Source organism: Portunus trituberculatus, chromosome 38, assembly GCF_017591435.1.
Source record: "Portunus trituberculatus isolate SZX2019 chromosome 38, ASM1759143v1, whole genome shotgun sequence".
Taxonomy (NCBI): domain Eukaryota; kingdom Metazoa; phylum Arthropoda; class Malacostraca; order Decapoda; family Portunidae; genus Portunus; species Portunus trituberculatus.
In genome coordinates, this window is record NC_059292.1 from 35,251,543 (window position 1) to 35,261,542 (window position 10,000).

A 10,000-nucleotide genomic window follows, 5' to 3' on the forward strand; every position below is an offset into this window, starting at 1 on the left:
CTTGACGCTTCTTCTCTCCCTTCTCTTCCCATCACTTCCCTTTAACGCTTTCCCCCTCTCCTCTTTTCACCTCCCACTGAACACATCCTCCTCCTCTTCCTCTTTCCTCCTCCACTTTGCCGTATCTTCCGTCTCCTCTCCTCTCCTCTCTTCTCTTCTCTTCTCTCTTCCTCCCTTCCTCCCATCACTTCCCTTTGACGCATTTTACCCCTCCTGTTTCCCTCTCCCCTCCTTTAATGTCTTTTCTTTTCTCTCCTCTATAATTTTGTTTGTTTTGTTTTGAGGAGCGAGGCGTGGGAGGGAGTGACGTCACGGCGAGAGCGCAAGTTGATTGGCTAACGCTCCAGACACAGGTGGAGATGGAAAGTATGCAAGTGTGTGTGTGTGTGTCCGTGTGTGTGTGTGTGTACCTGCCACGTACGTACTTAAACTTAGGTATGCCAGTTATGGTAAAGGTCGTTGGTTAAGTGTGTTTACTAAAGTCTTTACAAAAGTATTTATATAACGAGGTGAGTGGTTTAATTGACAGAGTGTTTGTGCAGGACGTAGGTTAAGTTAAAGGGAAATGAAAGGGAAGGAAAAGTAAGCAGAGGTATTAGTATGATGAAAAGAGTGGTTAGGTTAGGTTAGAGTAGGTTAGTGAAAAGGGAACGAAAAATGGATGTATTTGTAAGATGAAAAAGAGTAGTTTAATAGAATGTTGGTTAGGTTAGGTTAGGTTAGTGAAAAAGGAACGAGAAGTGGATGTATTTGTAAGATGAAAAAGAGTAGTTTAATGGGATGTTAGTTGACGTGGGGTTAAGTTTGAAGAGGAAAGGGAAGGTTTGCGGCGTAGGTGTAAGAAGGGATTAGAAGTTGTAGTAGGAGTGACAAAAGGAAGAATGCCTCAAGAGGGGGAAAAAGGCGGAAGATGTAAGAGGTTGTAAGAAGCAATAGAAGTTGTAAGAGTACATAGGCATAAGAAAAATATGTAAACACACACACACACACACACACACACACACACACACACACACACACACACACACACACACACACACACACACACACACCTATACAAAATGTATCTTTTTCTTATTTTTTCCTTCTTTCCGAAAAATACCCAAACAGTGCTCACCCGTTCTCCACTCCATTTTCCTTCTTTCTCTTCCCTTTTCCTTCCCTTAGGCGTCGCAAACAACACACACACACACACACACACACACACACACACACACACACACACACACACACACACACACACACGTAGTTTTCCTGTGATCACACCACCATCACCATCACCACCACCATGCACTAACAACACCCAAATTCCCGAACGTCCCCATCCCCTTTTTCCCCTTCCTCTAAATCCTCCCCCCTGTCCCCCATTCCTACCCACATATAACAGCCAGCACGCGAAGACTCTCTCCCTTCCCACACTCCCTCAGCCACTCTCTCCAGCCCTAGCAAAGCCACGGTAGGCCAGTGGAGAAGTGGAGAAGCGGCGGAGTGAGCAGGAGATATAGAGACGCCAGGAGTGTCGCGCCGGATATTAGAAATGAGAAACGGGAGGGTGTGTTAAGACAAGACTACTGCTACTACTACTACTATACACACACACACACACACACACACACACACACACACACACACACACACACACACACATACAAAAGGAGATTAAAAAGACAACTCCAGGAATATTACAAGGCTCATTTTCTGGTTTAGCGAAAGAGGAGGAGGAGGAGGAGGAGGAGGAGGAGGAGGAGGAGGAGGAGGAGGAGGAGGAGGAGGAGGAGGACCCGTGATCAGCTGGTTTACTTGCTACTTGTGCCGACACCGCGACGGGAGCGGCGGGAACAAAGGGACGGGAGGGAGGAGGTCTGGGAGAGACAATAAGATAGGAGGAGAAAGAAGAGGAGGAAGAGGAGGAGGAGGAGAGGTAAAAGAGTCGTCACCGTTGAGTCGCCGTCACACCGTCACTGCAGGGAAGGAAGCGCCGCGCCCCAAAGGAAAGTAGGTCAGGGCAAAGTTTGGTACCCACGTTTTACTTTCACGAACCTAGTTACGAGACTACTGTGTCACGCCACTCAACCCTTTGATCCTGTGATTGCTACTAATGGCAGTACGACGCCTCTTACTTCATCTTGTCTGCCTTTCATGCGTAGAGGAGGCCACACAAAGCCACAACACCAACGATAAAGATGCTCCACTGATATCTCTACAATTGGGGAGATAAATCTTACAAATTTTTCGTTCCCCCAAAAAACATAAATAAATTTATATATTAGAACTTTATCAATCTTAAGACTCTATCGATGGTCATGTTCTGCCGAGGTGTCAGATCCGAGAGCATAATATTGAGGATGAAAATGCTAAACACGAAGAAATGAGCGCGGTAAATTACACGTCTCTTGACTTTCACTAAATTAGACAGTTTTATTAATCTCATGAATCTATCAATGCTCCATGTATCGCAAGAACGCTTATATTGAAATAGAAAATGCTGAATACAGAAAAATGAGTCCGGAAGCTTACACGTCTCTTGACGTAGATTAAATTAGACAGTTTTATTAATCACAAGAATCTACCAATGCTCATGTATCGCAAGAACACTTAATATTGGAATAGAAAATGTCCAATACAGAGACGAAATGAGTGAGGAATACAACACACCATTTGAGCGTTACTTTAACATACAACTCCATAAACCCCCCCAAGAAAACACAAGACCTAAGAATCGATCAATACGCATATTTTGTACGGAAACTCGTAGCAACTGAGAGTAAATAACTAAACATAACCAAATGTGAGAGCAGAAGATAACACGCCTTTTCACCACCACCGTGCTACTCAAATCTAATTAATCCCACAAAGCCACAGCATTCGGAAGGCTAAAAGTAAAGCTATTTCAACCATTTCATGAGAGACAGCGAGGAGAAAAAAAATGAGCCGTAAAAAACACGCGCTTTCAGAGGCCTAATTAAGATCCCATTTACATAACCCAGCTTCTAAATGACGGAGGGGAACGCTCAGTACAGGAGAGAAGAGGTTTTGGCCGCCACTGAGGGAAAGGTGCGCGGCCGGGAGATCCTCTGAGCTGATAAGACGACGCACAGCCTTGGACCAGTTCTGAGCGGTTCTCACGCACCTCACGCGCTACCCAGGTTCCTGTCACCAAGCTCCATGTTCCCCCAACAAACGTCTGGGCCGCCTTATCTCGCTGCTCGCTTTCAAAGATTCTAGTGGGTGTTATTCAGGTTTTCAAAGGAGTTTTTTGTGATTTTGTTAATTTAATATGTGTTCTGTACATTCAAAAGGTTGTCATAGATTTTTTTTTGTACGTGTTCAAGGGTGTTTCGGTAATATAATAGTTTAATGTGTTGTGTATTCTTTTAAAAGGCTTTAATAGAAGTTTCTCTTTTCAAGGATTTCTACGTGACTGTACTGATAGTCTTAAGGGTTCTGTAACTCTGGCAGGTTCTAAGTGGAAGTTATTAGGTTTTTCAAGGGTGTTTCCGTAATATAATAGTTTAATGTGTGTATAGTCATAGTCTTAAAACTTTCAGTACCATGACACGTTTCCATATTCATTCTGTTTACTATTTGGTGATTTTTATACAGCTTCAGAAACTCAAGTGAGGATTAAGATAGTGAAGACTGTAGCCATCTATCTTCTGTGGCCATTTATCCTCTGACTTTCATAGACCACTCCTAATGTTAATAAAATGGTCTAATCCTACACAAATCTCTAGGTAAAAATGTATCCTAGTACTGAAGGGGTTAAGGGTTCTGTAACTATATCATGCTCTAAGTGGAAGTTATTTATGTTTTTTAAGAGTGTCTTCGTGATATAAAAGTTTAATGTCTATAGTAATTATCTTGAGGGTTCCGTAACTATAGCAGGTTCTAGTGGAAGTTATAAGGTTTTCAGGGGTATCTTTACAATATGGTAGTTTAATGTGTTTATAGTGATAGCCCTATAGGTTCTGTAACTGCAGCATGTTCTAAGTGGAAGTTATTTAGGTTTTCAAGAGTGTCTTCGTGACTCTAAAAATGGCTTAATATTTTCAGGGTTCTCTGTATTTTCAAATGGGTCCACTGGATGTTATTTTGGTCTTCAATAATATTTCTTTTGTGATTTTGTTCAGAGTTTATTACAAATGCTGTCTCTTTAACAAGGTCTACTGGATGTTTATTTTGGTTTTCAATGGCGTTTTGCATTTTTGGTGGTAGTTTAATAAAGATTTCGTGTCTTTAATGAAGTGTAGTGGATGCTATTTAGGTTTTCAATAGTGTTTATTTTTTTCTCTTGTGTTCTGGCGATGCTTTAATAAGGATAATACATTTCCAAGAGGCTGGAATATAAGTTACCGAAGTTTTCAAGAGTGCTTCGTTGTTTCTAGCAAGTTTATCAAGGATTTTGTTCCATTAAGGAGAAATAAACATTAAAAGAACACGACCAATCAACTTTTTTTTGGGGGGGAGCTTTAGAAAACAGTCTTGACAAACTCGTGACACTTAATTAGAAGAGAAAAAAAAGTGCGAAAAAAACTGCCATTGACATCGAATCGCTTATAAATTTCCAAAGATGATATTAACATTTCATTACATCTGGAGAGCCTAGGGAGAGTATTGAACGCTGCGTCCATTAGTGAAATTACACTCTTGTTCAAATCGATTAGGTCCTTCAGTGTCTTACGTAATAGATTATATAAAAAAAAAGGAGCGGGTCTTCGGGGGCAGTGAAATTAACCACGTTATGTCTTCCCCTCTGGGACTCGCTATCCACATTCATATTTAGGGGATGGCCCGAGGCGAAGAGAGAGAGAGAGAGAGAGAGAGAGAGAGAGAGAGAGAGAGAGAGAGAGAGAGAGAGAGAGAGAGAGAGAGAGAGAGAGAGAGAGAGAGAGAGAGAGGCGGCGAGGGAAGGACAAGGAGCAGCAGTTTTAAAGGGAGTAGAGGAGTGTGAAATGGAGTGGCCGGCAAGGGAGTGAGCAGCTCGTTTCAATATTTGATGCTGAAAACTCGTCCGTGGAGGATGACGAGAGCACAGGCGAGAATTTAGACAACAGCGCGCCAAGGACTGGACAAGAGAATGATGAGAACACAAGAGACACGTAAATTTGAAAACTGCAAAAGAACGGCAATATGACAGGAATGTAACAAAGGGACTTGAAACTGCACAGTGATGGGAATGACAAGGGATTGACGAGAATACACACACACACACACACACACACACACACACACACACACACACACACACACACACGAACTTGAAGCCGGACACCCTCCACGTAAAGGACGAAGAAATGACGTGATCGCAAAACAAAGTGACACTACAACACAATAGGTAGGGCGGTAAAACGAGAACACCAACACTGGGACTTGAAATCGCATACCGTGATGGAAATGACAAGAGAATGAATGACACGCAAACACACAGACAAAGGTGTTGATGAGGCTAAGCACTGAGACAAAGGCTTAAATAGGAAGGACAAGAATATGACAACGAAACGGACAGATTTGAAACCATACTGCCAAGGAAAAGGCGGAAAAAATGACGAAGAAACACACACAGACTTCAACAAGAAGAGTAAAACGACAGACGCAAACAAAGACTTAAAAACCGGATGCTACAATGAGAAACAACAGGAACAAAAAAGGGGGGTGGGAAAAAACAACTGATAGAGAATGAACAAAGACACGAGGAGAACAAAAGAAAACCAAGAAAACACACGAAAAAGGACTAGACATAATACATATTACACGAACGCACCACGGAAGACAAGACAAAACAAGACAAGACAAGACAAAACAACACAAGCAGTTGTTGTTAATTCCGATGAAGAAAACTAAAGAGAACATTCTGAAACGCTTCTGCTTCTTTAGTTGAAGTTGCGAGGATTTCTAAGCATGTTTTTTGTGGTCCTAGCAATATATCAAGATCTCTACATTAACAACAGAAGAAACACACAAGAAAACTCTCCTAATAATCTCTGTATCCCTTAGTGTCACGGCGTCCTTGAGAATACCCACGGCCACAGCTCCAGGACATCCCTAGGAAAAGGATCCCCAGAAGATTACTGGCGTGGGGAATGGTACGATTGTCCTTGCACTGCCTCTGGAGTGGTGATTTAGAGTCTCCTGAAGTAAATGCATGTTTGGCTGCTACTGATCTGACGAAGGTATTGGATCGTGTACTGAATGCAAGGGTGAGGTGGGGAAGGCTCTTAGGGTGAGTTAATTAGAGAATATGTAAGATGTTGAGAGAGAGAGAGAGAGAGAGAGAGAGAGAGAGAGAGAGAGAGAGAGAGAGAGAGAGAGAGAGAGAGAGAGAGAGAGAGAGAGAGAGAGAGAGAGAGAGAGAGAGAGAGAGAGAGATTATTAGCCTTATCCAAAGTACTTTCACTGAGCTTAATGGGAGTTACAAGCTATTTCTGGACCATTTCCCAACAGATTAATTAACAACCACTAATCTCTCAATGGCAAACACGCCCACGAGAATCCGACTAATCATTACTGTGGCTTTTGATGAGAAAGTCTCCAAGAGAACCTCCACGACACGGATACCGGTACTAGAGCGACGAAACGACATGAAAACTACATCACTCGGTATGGAGGTTTAGGAAGCATAAAACTGGAGAAGAGTGTGCGAGGCTTAGGGTAGAGAAGCACGAGATGGGAGGGAGGAATATGGAGGGAGGGAAGGGGTGAAAGGGAAAGAGAGAGGAGAGCAACGCAGCGGAAAAGATCAAGGCAGTACAGATGCCTGCCTTTGTTTGACATCCTGTGCAATACAAAACTCCACGGCCAACACCACCAAGGAAGGAAACAACAAATGGTAACACAACAAGAGCAGAAAAATGTGCAGATTCAGTACGAGGGAGGGAAAAAATATACATGCTACGTAGATATGCAAGACCATGACGGTATATGAAAAAAAAATAGTCGTGGGACACTACACACACGAACGCACACACTCACACACACACACACACACACACACACACACACACACACACACACACACACGAAACGACAATAAAAAGTGGTAAAACTCCTTCTCTACCTTACGACTAAAAGCAAAATATTTTTTTTAAATACCGTTTGAGACAAAAAGAAAAAGAAAAAAGATGAAAAAACTTAAGATATGCAGCGATATATTATAATATTTTTATCCTCCGTTTTCCAGTTTTCTCTTCCATTCTGTTGTTTTTTCAACACACCTGCTCGATGAAACAAAAACATCGACAACTGCGTATGAAAACACACACACACACACACACACACACACACACACACACACACACACACACACACACACACACACACACACACACACACACACACACACGACGACGACGGCCTTCCAGACAATAGACTTATTTTCTCTCTCTCTCTCTCTCTCTCTCTCTCTCTCTCTCTCTCTCTCTCTCTCTCTCTCTCTCTCTCTCTCTCTCTCCACCAGTATCACAAAAAATCTATTGTTTTTCCTTTTACATACATGATTCTCTCTCTCTCTCTCTCTCTCTCTCTCTCTGGACCACGTGTTTGTGAGCCACGCGTTGCATCTTGATTAATGGTTCGCAAGGTTATTTATATCACCAGCCTAACCTTAACTGACTTTCACCTTCCGATCTCCACTACCTCTTGCTCTCCTTCTCTCCTATCCCAAATTTCATTACCACACGTCTTCCTCTCACAAAGGGCACTCCTCTCCTTCGCTTCAACCTCATTCATAACAATTAGGCCTTCCTGTACCTTCCTCACTACGTCAGTTTTCTCAGATATCTTCGTTTCCTTCACGAGTTACGTTCTAGAAAGCGTTATATTATCTTGCCGTGATTCCCCTCCTCCATGCCACGTCAGGAATGTAATTTGGTGTCTCCTATAGGTTTTGGTGTGTGTGTGTGTGTGTGTGTGTGTGTGTGTGTGTGTGTGTGTGTGTGTGTGTGTGTGTGTGTGTGTGTGTGTGTGTGTGTGTGTGTGTTGTGGTTTTGCTGGACACTACACAAAGACCCAGAAAGCCAAGGTAATCTAATCTAATCGTCTAAATAAAATAAAATAGCGTCGAGCAGCATCAACACATACACGCACACACTCACGCACATGCGCGCGCACACACACACACACACACACACACACACACACACACACACACACACACACACACACAGACCATCACCATCATTATCATAATTATCATCATCATTCTTTCGCAAGTAACTGACAGGAGGAAAAAATGCATAAACAAGTGTGTGTGTGTGTGTGTGTGTGTGTGTGTGTGTGTGTGTGTGTGTGTACCATTGCAACACCTGCTTGTTGGTACACACGTGAAAATGCACAGGTGTTTGAAAGCCGCGTTCATAGATAAGAAGAGGAAATTCACTATAAAAAATTAAATGTAAATAAGAAAATAGTCGTACAAACAAACATACATACATACATACGGACAGACAGACAGACAAACAGACATACATATAGACAGACAGACAGACAGACAGAAATACATACATACCTTTTCTTCAATTTGGCGCACCTTCAATACGCCTGGAAGGAAAATAGAGATAGATTAGTATTCATTATTTTTTCTCTCTCTCTCTCTCTCTCTCTCTCTCTCTCTCTCTCTGTGTGTGTGTGTGTGTGTGTGTGTGTGTGTGTGTGTGTGTGTGTGTGTGTGTGTGTGTGTGTGTGTGTGTGTGTGTAAGCCTGTCATAAGTCACTATAATTTTCAGTCACCCCTTCCCTCCATTAACACTCACCTTGCGGACACGAGCGGCCCACGACACACATAAATCTTCCCACTCATCTCCACCACAAGCACTCATCCTTAACACACACACACACACACACACACACACACACACACACACACACACACACACACACACACACACACACACAGGCCTGGCAACCAGCGGGATTTTTTTTTTTCCAACACTTTGTTTTCCCTTGGCCAGTGCCCTTGTAATGTAAAAAAAAAAAAAAAAAAAAAAAAAAAAAAATACGTAATTTACTTCTATACCTAGCCTCTCTCTCTCTCTCTCTCTCTCTCTCTCTCTCTCTCTCTCTCTCTTCTCATCATTATTAACTTTACCAACGCAACACATTTATCAGTCAAGAAGAAGAAGAAGAAGAAGAAGAAGAAGAAGAAGAAGAAGAAGAAGAAGAAGAAGAAGAAAAAAAAAAGAAGAAGAAGAAGAAGAAGAAGAAAAAAAAAAAAGAAAAAGAAGAAGAAGAAGAAGAAGAAGAAGAAGAAGAAGAAGAAGAAGAAGAAGAAGAAGAAGAAGAAGAAGAAGAAAAGAAGAAGAGGAAGAAGAAGAAATAGAAGACAATGATGAAGAAAAGAAAAAGAAATAATAACACTAAAGAAGAAGAAGAGGAGGAGGAGGAGGAGGAGGAGGAGGAGGAGGAGGAGGAGGAGGAGGAGGACGAGGACGAGGACGAAGAAGAGGACGAGGACGAGGACGAGGAGAACGAAGAAGAGGAAGAGGAAGAGGAAGAGAAGGAAGAGGAACAAAAGAGCTACAAACACACACACATACACACACACACACACACGCCAATACTTTCCCCATCCAACATGAATGAATAAAACAAGTTAATAAATATAATCGCTACTCAGCCTCCTCTCACTCCACTCACTGCCGCCCCTCCACTGTAAGCCACTTCGTTCCCAGCGGGGCATTCATAAACAATCGTGGATGTGGACAAGGGAAACTCAAATATTATAAATATACTCCGCAAATATTTATTACAATTTTTTTTTTTTTGACAGTAGTTGGTGCAGATGGGCCGAATTCATGTATTTGGTTAATTATTTATGTATTTATTTATTTACCTTTCATATGTGTGTGTGTGTGTGTGTGTGTGTGTGTGTGTGTGTGTGTGTGTGTGTGTGTGTGTGTGTGTGTGTGTGTGTGTGTGTGTGTGTAACTTTTGACACACGTACGAGCGATAAATCTTCATGAAAGGAGCGAGTGAGTGAGTGAGTGAGTGAAAGTTGAATGTATTT

The 10,000-nt window shown here is 42.2% G+C and overlaps 1 protein-coding gene across 10 annotated transcripts in view; it reads right to left on the reverse strand.

The window, feature by feature from the left end:
- Positions 1-10,000, reverse strand: part of LOC123515155 (mucin-12-like) — a 194,493-nt gene that overhangs the window by 57,973 nt on the left and 126,520 nt on the right. For all 10 annotated transcript variants that reach the window (XM_045273639.1, XM_045273638.1, XM_045273631.1 and 7 more), the window contains one exon: positions 8,504-8,535. The gene's annotated coding sequence lies outside the window, so the exon portion shown is untranslated. The remainder of the gene's footprint in view (positions 1-8,503; positions 8,536-10,000) is intronic.